Source organism: Ceratotherium simum, chromosome 15 (genome assembly GCF_057802395.1).
Source record: "Ceratotherium simum simum isolate JZ-2026a chromosome 15, ASM5780239v1, whole genome shotgun sequence".
Taxonomy (NCBI): Eukaryota; Metazoa; Chordata; class Mammalia; order Perissodactyla; family Rhinocerotidae; genus Ceratotherium; species Ceratotherium simum.
The window spans coordinates 13865230-13878607 of record NC_141914.1 but is presented as its reverse complement, the minus strand read 5'-3'; the positions used below and the strand labels follow the sequence as shown (position 1 = coordinate 13878607).

Sequence of the window (13378 nt, the reverse complement as noted above, 5' to 3'; positions counted from 1 at the left end):
TGCTTCAGTAGCAATCATATTGTAGTACAAATGTCTCAAATGACTACGTTGTATACCTTAAACTTACACAATGTTGTATGTCGAGAATAGCTCAATAAAGAAAAATGAAAAGTATAAAATCATTCTGAGCTCAAAAGCTGTACAAAAACAGGCAGTGGTTGTGGATCCCTGGGCTAAAGGCTCAGAGCTCATCTAGCAAGAAGCTGTATACTCATTTCTGTTCATGAAACAATACATTGGCATGTTTGAATTAGGCTATTTTTGAAATAATCTTCTTGTACAAAAATTGGTATGCTTGGTTATTTGAAAAATAAAATTATTATTCCTATTCTTCTTTATAAGATAATAACATTAGTGGTAACCATTTGCTGAGCATCTATTATGGGTCTGAAATCTTACATACTTTAGCTAATCTCCACAACAACCCTATGAGGCTTGAAAAATTGCATAATTTACTTGATGTCACAAAGCTGGTTAGAGACTAATCCAGGATTCAAACACCAAAACAGAGCATCTGCATACTTACCAATGATTATAGCTTGAGATTGGGTAAAAGCTTATCATTTTTTTTTTTTTTGGCAATGAAGATTAGCCCTGAGCTAACATCTGTTGCCAGTCCTCCTCTTTTTGCTGAGAAAGATTGGCCCTGGGCTAACATCCATGACCATCTTCCTCTACTTTATATGTGGGATGCCTACCACAGCATGGCTTGATAAGTGGTGCATAGGTCTGCGCCTGGGATCTGAACCCGCGAACCCCAGACTGCCAAAGTAGAGTGTGTGAACTTAGCCACTAGGCCACTGGGCCGGCCCCAAGGCTTATCATTTTAATAGCGTCACCAGATGAAACACAGGGCAGAATAATAGTAAATCAGACTCTCAGTTACCACCTGTGTTTCACAACTTAAGGCTGACTTAAGCGTTGACTCAAATGCTATTTGAAAGGTGAAATTAGTAGAAAACTTTCAGTTAAAAAGTCGTCTTGGGGCCAGCCCAGTGACGTAGTGGTTAAGTTCGCATGTTCCGCTTCGGCAGCCTGGGGTTCGTAGGTTCAGATCCTGGGTGCTGACCTATGTGCCACTCATCAAGCCATGCTGTGGTGGCAACCCACATACAAAAGAGAGGAAGACTGGCACAGATGTTAGCTCAGGGACAATCTTCCTCATCAGAAAAAAAAAGTTCATTATTTTAGAGATTCATGTTATGATATGATCATCAACGAGTTGTAGCTTCTCTTGTATAAAACTCTATTGTTGGAGTGGCTCTAAAAAATATATTTGAAGCTATGAAATGTCTACATCAGTTATCCATCCATAAAAGAGGATACAATGAAGCACATGCCAACCTGACACTTTTTATCAATGATACAGGAAAATATTCCATATATACTTACGCTTCTTTACACTCCTCTGATTTACATAGTGCTTACACATATATTATTTTTACCATGTTATACAGTAGTCCCCCCTTATCCATGGGGGATACATTCCAAGACCCCCACGCTTGAAACCGAGGATAGTACCGAACCCTATATACACTAAGTTTTTTCCTCTGCATATATATTTGATGTGTGATAGCAAAATTAGCACAAATTTCTTTTTCCTTCTTCACAGTTTCACGGATAGAAGATTTGTTCTTACCGTAGATTTTAGCAACCCCAGCATATGATTTTTTTCTTATTAAGTCAAGAACTTTCACCTTTTCATTGAAAGGAAGCACTTTATGGCTTCTCTTTGGCATATCCAAATTGCCAGGATCACTACTCTTGGGCTTGGGGCCATTATTAAGTAAAATAAGAGTGACTTGAACACAAACACTGTGATACCTCGACAGTGGGTCTGATAACCCAGATGGCTGCTAAGTGACTAACAGGCAGGTGGCAAATACACTGTGGATGCACTGGACAAAGGGATAATTCATGTCCTGGGCAGCATGGAGCAGAACCACGTGAGATTTCATTATGCTACTCAGAACCACGCTCAATTTAAAACTTATGGATTATTTCTGGAATTCCCCATTTAATATTTTTGGACTGTGGTTGACTGTGGGTAACTGAAACCACAGAAAGTGAAACCACAGATGAAGGGGGACTACTGTATATAACTTACCACAACCCTAGATGGTTGGAAGGACAGATGTTATTGTTCCTGTTTCATAAATGGGACTATAAGGTGCAGTGAAGTTAAGTGAGGGGTTGAAGATTAAGGAGATGGTCTATAGAGCCAGATCTTAAACCAGGGCCAGCTTCCCAGGTGTGCTACCGTGCAGCTGTGCAGGACCCAGCACTTCAAAGGCCCTGGTGCTTGGTTTGATGCCCTACTGTCATTGCTTTGAAATTCCTAATACTTTATTAACAAAGGGCCGCACATTTTCATTTTGTGCTGGGCCCCTCAAATTATGTAGCCAGTTCTGCCTTCAACAAAATCTTGTTACCATGTGATCTATACTCTTCTTCCATTCTCCAAGAATTCTTAAGATGCTTATATATGGGGACACCAAACTAGACCGTGGCATGTGTAATCCATTCCCTTTGAGTTTATTCACAGTCAGTCACTTATTGTCTTTAGAAGACAACAAACAAATTCCTTCAAAATTCTGATGGAAAATGATTTTCTACCTAGAATTCTGTACCTATATAAAGTATCTAACGAATGTGGGATATAGAGTGGATGAAAAACATTTCAGTCATCAAAGACTCAGAAAATTTGCCTCTAGCAATACAGGGAGTAGACTAGGAAACAGAAAGCCATGGATTCCAGGAAATAGTGGCCACAACCCAGGAGAGTAGTCAAGGGCAGTCCTAGGACAGCTATGCAGCAGGTCTGGAGAGCAGAAACCCCAAAGGGAGCAGAACATTGACATAGAAACTTTCTGTGTTTGGGGTGGGAGAGACAGGGGGACTCATTTGATAAATACCTGATGTGATGGGTCTTCAGAAAAAAAATAAGGATGGTTATAAGAAGAAATTTCAAGAACAAAGTAAAATAATTAGGAATTCCAGGAACAAAACTAAAAAGCTGTGGAAGAAAAGAAATGTAACCATAGTACAACTGATTGATAGTACAACTACTGGACTCGGCAGTGAACGTTTATACCAACTCAAAATACTCTAAACACTGTTAGGTTATTTAATTAAAAGTGATATAACTACAGCGGAAGAAATGGGGAGGGTGGTGGTTGTGCTATAATAGCTAAATCTTCATTTATCATAGAAAGGCATAAATAGTATCTAACATTGGTCAATCAAAAAGAGCAATATAAGCATACTATTTATAAATACAGAAGCTAGTAGTTAAAGAGAGGTTGTTTCTAGGATACAGGACTTGGGGTGGGGGAGGTATGGAGAAGGAAATTGTTGGTGTTCATTATAACTCTTTCAGTCCTACTGGATTTTTGTAAGCGTATGCATGCATTACTTTTATGTAAATATGATTTTTTTTTTAAAAAAACCTATTTCAAAGTTGGAGTTCCACATCAGTCATTAAAATGATAGAAAGGAACGGACTGGCTGTGCTGTAATCTTTTCAGTTTACTCTGATAGATCTAGTATGAGCCCCTATTTCTTAAAGTATGCTATGTGGTTCTAGTCCATGTGTTCTAATTCTTACTTTCCTGGTGGAGGTGTTTTAAAGCTTAATTATCTACCGCCTATAAAGGGATTCCAGGTTCCTGGACGAAAGGCTTAGTCAATGTTGAAGCTATTTTTTCTAATGAGAAATTTTAGGGTACATTTAGCTATGACTTTTATTTGCCATGAAATGACAAGGAAATAGTATAGGAAACTGAACATTAGAACTACCACTGTAACATTCTATATAGTCTGCTTTAATTTTTAAAACTAGATATTTTGAAAAATTAGCATTTTTACACTTCCTAGAAGCCACTAAAATGAAGGAAGAATAAAATGTAGACAATAAAGTTAAATCAGTTTTTAAATAAAACTAAATGCAGTCTGAAGACATATACAAGATTAAAAAGTTTAATGATTTTAACATCTCAATACTTGGTATCAGATAGCATTAAAAAAGAGGAGAGTACTGTGATATAAAAATTTTAATAACATTTATTGAGCAGTGACTATATGCCAGACCTCTTTGCTATTTTCTTTCAAATACATAACCTCTTCCAATCCATCTCATCTCTATTGTGCAGATAAGAAAATAAGTTTCAGAAATGGTATACGAGTTGTTCAAAAGTAGACAGGTAATGTGGTAAATTTATAGTTTAAACTCATGGAATCTAATTCTAACTTTGTGCCCAGTTCAACACACCATGAGAGTTTCAGATAAAGCATGTGAAACAAAAATGAAGATAATGAGAGCAATAATACTAATAGGGTACAGTAGCAGCTGTCTCAAATTGCTACCAAATTTAAAAAGCTGTGAGTTGGCAAGTTGGGCCTGAAACATTCACAGTAACATTGAATTTAGTTTGGACAAAGCAGAGGTTGAAGCTGAAAAAAGAATTTGGGGAGATTTGGACCCAGGCTTTTTTGTTAGCAGGAATAATAACTTGAACTTCTAGATCAGTGGTTCTCAAAGTGCGGTCCCTGGACCAGCAGCATCAACATCACCTGAAAACTTAGTAGAAAGGCAAATGATTGGGCCCAATCCAGACCAAGACTAAGTGCTTCTCAAACTTTAGGAGCATAAGAATCACATGGACAGGTAGTTACAACACGGATTCCTGGTCCCAGCAGGGATTCTGATTCAGCTGGTCTGTGGTGGGGACTAGGAACTTGCCTTTCTAGCAAACTCCTAGGTTTCTGCAGACCATATTTGTACTTGAATTATAGATCATTGAATCCCACTGTAGACTACCAATTAATTTTTGTTCAAAGAGTGATCAAATGAATGAATGAGTGAACTTTTCACCAGGACAAGAAATTAGGACAGAGAAGTGGATAGATAGAGAGGATAGTTAGAACTGAAGAATCAGGGGAGATAGGTTGAGCAGAGAGCTCAAAGTCAAGACTTGGTAGTCAGGGTTATCCCTAGAGGGGTTGAGGTCTGCATCAAGTACTTTATGTTGGGAGATGATCTGGAATTCCCCTTAGCAGCCCCTTTGGTTTTATCTATCCTGCATCTATTAGAATCAGACATGGCAAGGGAGGAGACCTTTTTGTCAATGATTGCAACTGGTTTTATCCAAGAGTCCAAGAATCATTGGAGGGGAGAGGGAACAGGTGGAAATTAATTTCTAATTTTCAGCATCATATTTTTTTTCTCAAATGCATTCTCAAAATGGGAGGTTTGACCAATACCTTGACAGCATCTTCTCTAAACTCTCTCTTGCTTTCATGTCAGCAGAAAGGAGCAGTAGCTGAGAATACAGAATAATAGTAATTTTAAAAAATCAAGTTTCATGGTATAAAAAATAAAATTCTAAAAAAAATATTTAAAACTTAGAAGTCAAGTATAAAATATTATTTGGTCTTAAAAAAAATCCAATACTCTACTACACCTTTCCACCATTTCCATTATCTTTCCCAAACCTGGAAAGAAATGTTAAGTCACATTTTCAGATTCAGTTGAACATACTTGTTTTCCAGAACAAAGGATCAGAAATACATTGTGTAAGTTCTTTGTAATTTGAGGATCATATTTAACAAAAACACCTCCATAGCAGAATTCAGAAATCCAGAGAAAATTATTGTATCTTGTGGTAATAGATATAGAATAACTTTTTCTTTCAGGAAGAGGCCAGGAGATTCACAGAATTATAGAGTGGGGAGGCCCCTTGGGGAGCTCCAACCCTTTGCCTTCAAATCAGAGAAGGAGGAAATAAAGACAGGGGAGTGACTAGGTTTGGTTATGCATCCAAGATAGTAAAAGGCAAACAAAAATACAACCCACAAAGCCTCTGAATTACAGAGAAGCCTATGGAAGAAAGGACCCCACTCCACTGGAGATAGTTATTTTTCAATTAGTTAAGGATATTGGAAATATCTCCAATGTTGGCTTATGAATCTATCTTACTTTGGGTCTCTCCAGAAACAGACTCAAGGATTCAAATCCAAGTGGTTTATTTGGAAGGTGATCTTAGGAAGCACCAGTGGGGAAGTGAGAGAGAGAACGGAAGGCAGCTGATAGAGCCTTATCAAGCAAGTTACCACATGATAAAAGGAGCTGGATCCTGCTGATCTCTGGAGCCAATGGAGAACACGTGCCTCATAGTTCTCCCACCAACTCCAACCATCAGTCATTAGTCATTAGGGGTGAAGGGGGTGGGGTAGATATCCATTCTTTTGTGCTGCTGGTCTGCCATGGCGCCTATGGGCAGAGAGGGTTCCACTCAGAGTTAACTATTGGATTTGCGTGGCCCAGAACAAAATGAGAATGTGGAGCTCCTTGCCCCAAAAGCCAGAATAAGGTGCCTCTCTCTCTCTCTGTCATGGTGCGTGTGTGGGTGTGTGAGTGAGTGTGTGTGTTTGCTGTTTATTTCATGTCATGCTCCCTCTGGCACAGGCATACTTATGAGGCAACTGCAGATCCTCACAGTTGCCTGGTCCTTCCCCCATCCCGTCCCACAACTGGGCACATGGGATGGATTGTATGCATGCACCTGACCCTGACTCTCACCCAACTTGTGCCCAGGCCCTCGCCATGGGCTGAGGGTGCCAGAGGTCACTGGGTCAGGGTAGGGGAGAGGCAGGGAGGCAGAGGAAGAGGGAGTGCATATGAGTGGAGGCTTCAAGGCCCTGTAAATGTTTTATTGTCCCATTGGACTTCACTTACAGAACACAGAATTAAGGATAAACTTACTGAGAATTTCAATATAGCGACACAGAGAATTAAACCCCAAGCATGAGGCCCCCTTCTGAGTACAAGAACTTGTAAGACAGCATTGGTCATAAACCCAAGAAGCCAGCCCTGAGTCTGCCAGCCAGATGAGCCCTCTGGCAAAGAGATGAAGATGATGACACCTGGAGACTAGAATGGACCACAGGGGGAAAAGCTCAAGGAGATATGGGTGGGACACCAACAGTGCATGCCACAGGTTCAAAGATTTAAACTGTAGACTCCTTTGCCTGTAATTAATTTTACTTTTCAAATGTGATTATAGGAAGTTCCTTAATTGGCCCTGAAGAGAGTTACTACAACACTTCCAGATAATCTCTCCTTTTGGCTCACTCCCACATATCAGGGACGCACCGTGTCATACATCTAACATGTATAGTTTCCTAAATAGGCTCAATCATGTATTGAATATATTTGTTGAGCTCCTAATAAGTACCAGACACTGTTGCAGGTGCTAAAGATATAACGATGAACAAGACCAATAGGATCCCCTACTACAATGGAGATTATGTTCCAAGTTGCACTCAAGGAATCTTCTACTTGCATCTCACTGAAATTCTCCCCGCATCTTGGAAGCAGTGCTAGTATTTGGAAAGGAGAAGTGATATCCTTATTTCATGTCAATTGCAGCCCTTGAGAGTTATTCATGAAAATGCAATAGCTACATTCACCCTCCTTTTAAATCCATTTAGAATCCTTACTAAGCTATAAATTCAGTGGCAAGTCCCTTGGGTTAATTACAGGTTTTGTAAAAATGGTTCTTTCTATTCCTTTTCACAGTGACAAGCTCACCAGCATATCATCCAGGATAAACACATAAGCAGTTGTTTTTAATGTACTGTGGTTTCTAATTGTCATAAGGTTGCTCTAAAGAGCAAAGCTTTGTAATAAGTCATCTGTACTTCCCCGTCTAACTCATACAGTTCACTTTTTCTTATCAAAGTGAATTAAACCATAAATCCCAGTCTTCCATCTGGGACTCCATCAGTTATCATCTTAAAACTGCTCCTGAACATTTGGATCTTAATTTCTCTTCAGTGCTCCTTTAAAATATAAAAATAGCGCTATATTGATGGCTTCTCTCTGTTTTTACTCTATCTTTGTTGTAAAGAGGATTTTAAGAAATAACTCCTCCACACCAACAAGGCTTTCAGAGCTGAGAAAGAAAAATCACATCATGAAACAAAGTAATTCTCACTTTGTTCCTGGAAGAAAATGGTCATTGTTTCTTATCTCTGAGGTAGTTCTTGGTATGATGGGTGACATGGCAAGAATAATTGAGAAAAATAGCTGTGTGTATCACAAAAGCCAAAATGCATCTTTTCCATTACATAAATAAGCATCAGCTCTGTGACTGTTGATATTGTATATTCAGAGAAGAGCTGTTTATATTCCTAGATATGATATGGAAACCCTCTTATCTCTCCTTCACCATATTTGTAGTGACTTAAATACCATTTGCAGCATGCAGTACATATACCATACACAGAAAGATGTAATATATCTTAGAACAAAACTATTTAAATAAACCTGTTGGTAGACTATCTTTATACATCTGATTCTAGAAGATCACTAATAGCTTGCCAAAGAAATACCAAAATAAATAAAATAAGATAGAAAACTGATTTTTTATTAGTGTTGAAATATATATTGATAGTTGTATATATATTTTATTGATAAAATCATATAGAAAGGTTTTAGACATTTAAAATGCCATTTTGCCCCATTTGAGAACTTTTATTTTCTATATCATAATATAGAAAAATAATTGCAAAACATTCCACTATTGAAAAATGGCAGCAATGAAAGCAGTTTCCCATTTCTCATTTATGAAATCTCTAAAACCAAAGAAACAAGTAAGAAATCCTAGATTAGTCATGCTCTATTTGAATGAAATAAATATTAAACTAACTTGAACCTGTGTTTTGACAGCTCCTTTTCGCATTTGCTGTTGCAGAAGCTCCAGCCCCCTGCAAACTTTCCCACGGTTATTTCTGAAGGTTCCCTGGGGAGGTTTTATCATTATTCCCAAACTCTATCAGTTATTATTATACAGTGTCACTATTTTCTTTATCTCCATTTTCCTTGTCTCCAACTCTGACTGCAAGTGAGGGTGCTGAGGCTGAGTGCTCTGTTGTCCACAAGGCACACGCAGGTGGCCCACGGCAAGCGACAAGCATTTCTGACTCCCACAGACGTCCTGCTCCTCTCTCGCAGGCTGCTCCGATGGGAATGGCCCTCCTTCTTTCTGCACATTGCTCTCTCTTGCCCATTATTTCCTTCTCCTTTAAGTTCTCCTTCAGTGGATGTGACAGAGTCCTCCAAGAAGTCGAACTTGCCACTAATCATCAAGTACCTTCTCTTGCTCCTGCCATGAGTATACTCTCTGCTGAGCCTGCTCCAGTCTCAAACCCTGAATCATACCTGACTCCCTCCTTTCTTTCCCACTCCATATCTAACCCATAAGTAAACTCTCTCGGCTCTACCTTTAAATATATCCAAAATGTGACCACTTTTCACCCCATCTGCCTCTACCATCTTAATCCAAGTCTCCATCACCTCTGGCCTGGGCTGTTCTAATAGTTTCCTTGCTTCCAACTTTGCCGCTAATACAGCAGCCAGAGTGATCATTTAAAAGTCCATGTCACGCTTCCACTCTAAACACTTCGATATTTTCTATCCCACTCAGAATGAAACCCAGAGGATTCACCTTGTTTTTCACAGCCCTTCGTGATCTGGTTCTTGGCTACCTAATATTTCATCTTCTTCAACTCCCCCTCATTCACTTACCCCTCTCTCCCAATCCTTATGTTCATAAAGCTTCTTCCTTCACTTAATTTTCTCCTCTCTGCAGCTGTCACCTTCTCAGAGAGGCCTTTCCTAACCTGACCACCTACTAGAAAAAGAGTACCTTTCCTTGTTCACTTATATCCCACTCACTCTCTAGTCCCTTAACTGACTTTTTCATCTCAGCGCTTTTGGCCATTTGATAAGTTAAATAATTATTTGGTATATTTGTTTATGACCTGTCACTCCAAGTAGAAGCTCAGTTCCATGAAAGTAGCAATGTGATTTCTTACGTCCCTTACTATATCCCAGAAGCTGGCAAATAGTAGGCACTCAATAAATATGTATTGACTAAATAAATGGATATGTCATCCCTCCTGTAGTGAAGGGTGGCTACTGGGACAAAACTCTGGTATTTCTGGATCTTTGACTAAATATTAAAATAATAGCATTGCACTCCAAGCCATTATATCCAAGAATAATACTACCACCAGTGATTGAGAAATATATATTTGGTACTGAATGAATAGCTTCAAATATTTGGCTATCTTTTAGGGAAAGTTTGGCTATACAACTCTGGGCAGCTGTAATGAGAATATCTTAAGATATGTGATATCTAAATTATATTTATCATAAAATTCATATAGAGGAAAATTTTTAGCTATTAATTTTCAATTCAATAATATATAAGGTTTTTCTCAAAAGTTATATTTTATATACTTTTTCTTTCCAAGTTAAGTAACTGAGAATATATACTGAAGAGGAACAGAGATCTAAAAAAAGAAAATTTCTGGGGGCCGGCCTGGTGGCACAGTGATTAAGTTCAGCGCACTCTGCTTTGGTGGCCCAGGTTTGTGGGTTTGGATCCTGGGCGTGGACCTACACCACTCATTGAGCCATGCTGTGGCGGCAAACCACATACAAAATAGAGGAAGACTGGCACAGATGTTAGCTCAGGACCAATCTTCCTCGCAAAAAAAAAAAAAAAAATTCTTATTCTATTTGTAAGCCCAAAAAGGAAAAATTTTTGTAAATGAATAGGGCTTTATTTTTTTACACAGCTTACATAGTTTTATGTAAGCGTGGATGTGTTTTCCTGCCTTTGTCTTCAATGTCTTTCTCCTTTCTAATCAAAGTAATAATTTATTGTCTGTATAAATGACAGTGCATTTAAAACTCTCCTTCAGAATAATGTAAATTAAATAAGTTTCCTTAAAAAGGGGCTATATGTCTGCAGGAAAGCTTGATTAGGCCTAAAAATCTATCCAAAGGCAGATTTTTGTGAAAAGTCTTGTAAAAGTTTTATCTATATCCTCAGTAACTCAAATTGGCTTTCTAACCTATAATTAGCTTCATTAATCCCTGGACAATATTACTAGCCTCTAAAGGGCTCTTGTGGATCAACAAGGGGGATCTGAAAAGCCTGGAGAGAGATGTAGGAAAGAGAAATAGAGCAATTAGGCCATAAAAGATAGCAATCAATGCCCTAAGCTAACTAGCATTTATAAGACCCTTTGAAGTCCTCAGAAGTTTCATGTGTGGGAAAAATATGAAGGTGAGGAAAATGAAGTATGAATGAAGGATGATCTTTTGGCCCCCAGAATACCAGTATAAAAGTCTTTAGACTAGGGGAAAACTTACTCTGAAAATTTCAATTCCAGTTCCTGAATTAGACGACCTCCTTCAACAAGCATTCTCTGTCATTACCAGAGTATCATTTCTGTATTGCTATGATTACAGAGAATGTCATAATTAGAATCTTCAATTGCAAAAGAAAAATTATTGTAATATTATTGTAATACCTTTCACGTGAAAAATGGAAACTTGCCTTCTTTTATCTAACATAATGTAATGCTTAAAGGCTGCTGAATTGCAATTATTTTGGTTAATCTTTACATCCCAGGCTGGAGGATTAATCCATCAAGCCTTAAAAACACATTTGTTGGTGTTTTGATGGGGAATTCATTTCCATCAATGGCCTGGATTTTTTCCTGTTTTCAATAAAGGTCATCAGACTAGAATAGTTTAAATCTGCGGTTCTCAAACTTCAGTGTGCGTGTGAGTCATGCGGAAGGCTTGTTAAAATTGTTGGGCCCCACCACCAGGCTTTCTGATTCAGGAGGTCTAGGGTGGGGCTTAAAATTTTGTATTTCCAAGAAGTTTCTAGGTGGTGCTTAGAATTTGTTGGAATTTATTAATTTGTTGGAATTCATGCCTAGTCTTTAATTGGAAAGATGTTATTTATCATGCAAGAAAAAATGTTTAAAATAGATTGTTTAGACATGATTTTTAAAATGCACTGAGCTCTGTGCTGTTTTACTGAATCTTACTCGGGGCTTACTGATGGCACAGGTCTCAAGACTGCAGGCCTATGCCAGGTTCGAAATCCTAGCTATAGGGGAACATCTATATATTTAAAAAGCGATTGGCCCATGACTTCCATCTCCTAATACCAATAAAATTAATTAACTCAAGAGAAGTATAGATAATATTAAATAAACTCTTCTAGATTGGATTATATTCATTGATTGTCTAATACTTAATTTACTGGAACTCTTAATTTTTGGAACTCTTTATTAATCCATTGAACCTAGCTGACTTTGAAAATGTCCTTGATCTCGTCTGTACTTTTTCTTATCTCTCTTGCCTGAAAAAAATGTGTATGATCAGGTTTACAATGCCAAACTATTAAGATATGATTCACAATGGATAGATTCTCATTGTAAATACATTTCTCTCATCTCAACTATCTTTTGTTCAATCAAATATCCACTTTGAAGGAAGGTACCGCTGAAATAAAGATGAGAAACAAAGGAGCAGACAATCCATTTCTAGCATCACAGCAATAAAAAGGAAATTGTCCTCTCGAAGGTTTTTTTGTTAATTTGATCTAATTCCATTTGTCTCTCTATACATAATAGTGGAACTTTTCAGTTTTATGTTAGAAAATGGTTTCTGTTGCTCATTTTCCATACATTATCTTCACAAATCTACCTAACATAATGACCTCTGCTCTCAGCCTTTCTCTCCACCTCAGACATTCAGCAAAACACCAGAGACAGTCTGTCTTGTCCGGAGGAGACTGGCGGCATCTGCATGGACACACTACCACGGAGGTTATCTGGAACTGCTGGCCTGCCATCTTCCTCATCATCCCAGGGGGACTTTTGTTATTTTCACCTTTCTGGATGGCATGGATATTTTACGTCCACCAGGCTTCTCCCAGGGTTTGGAGCTTGCAGAGGTACTTCTGATTTATAGAGCAGCCCATATCCTTTCCAGTGTATCTTTTCTGAATAATCTGGATAGAAATTTCCATGGATAAAACAGTCTGATGAAAATTCAAATGTAATATTACTTTAAAAATCATGTATACATATTATAAATATATATGGCATTGAACCTTGAAACATATGGAGAGGACAGCATATTCCCCTAAGTTAAATCTCAGCAGGCCATTACAATGAGTTAGGACCCTTTGGAAAAGATGCTATTCTTCCCTTCCTGCCCCACATTCCATCTTAGAGAACCTGCCCATTTCCCATTCTCAAAGCTCTCCCACCATCCCTGTGAAGTGAAGAAACAGACATGTTAATCTAACACTCTGGTACAGAGGATTGACTTCAGGGGGAAATCTGGGATTGGAAAATGTGATTTAGAATTTTTAGGTAGTTGGCTGTAGAAGCTAGTCTTGGAAAATAATCTAGATTCAGAGATGGAGGACATCATCTCTTGTGCACAGAAAAATAGAAGAAAATTGTTCACACATAGGAAAAGAGAAGAGTAAAGCAA

General features: G+C 38.2%; 1 long non-coding RNA gene across 1 annotated transcript in view; it reads left to right on the top strand.

Moving 5' to 3' along the window:
- Positions 1–13378, top strand: part of LOC147915125 (uncharacterized) — a 58187-nt gene that overhangs the window by 26644 nt on the left and 18165 nt on the right. Inside the window, exon 3 of the long non-coding RNA XR_015554430.1 lies at positions 12606–12830. This is a non-coding gene — a long non-coding RNA (uncharacterized LOC147915125). The remainder of the gene's footprint in view (positions 1–12605; positions 12831–13378) is intronic.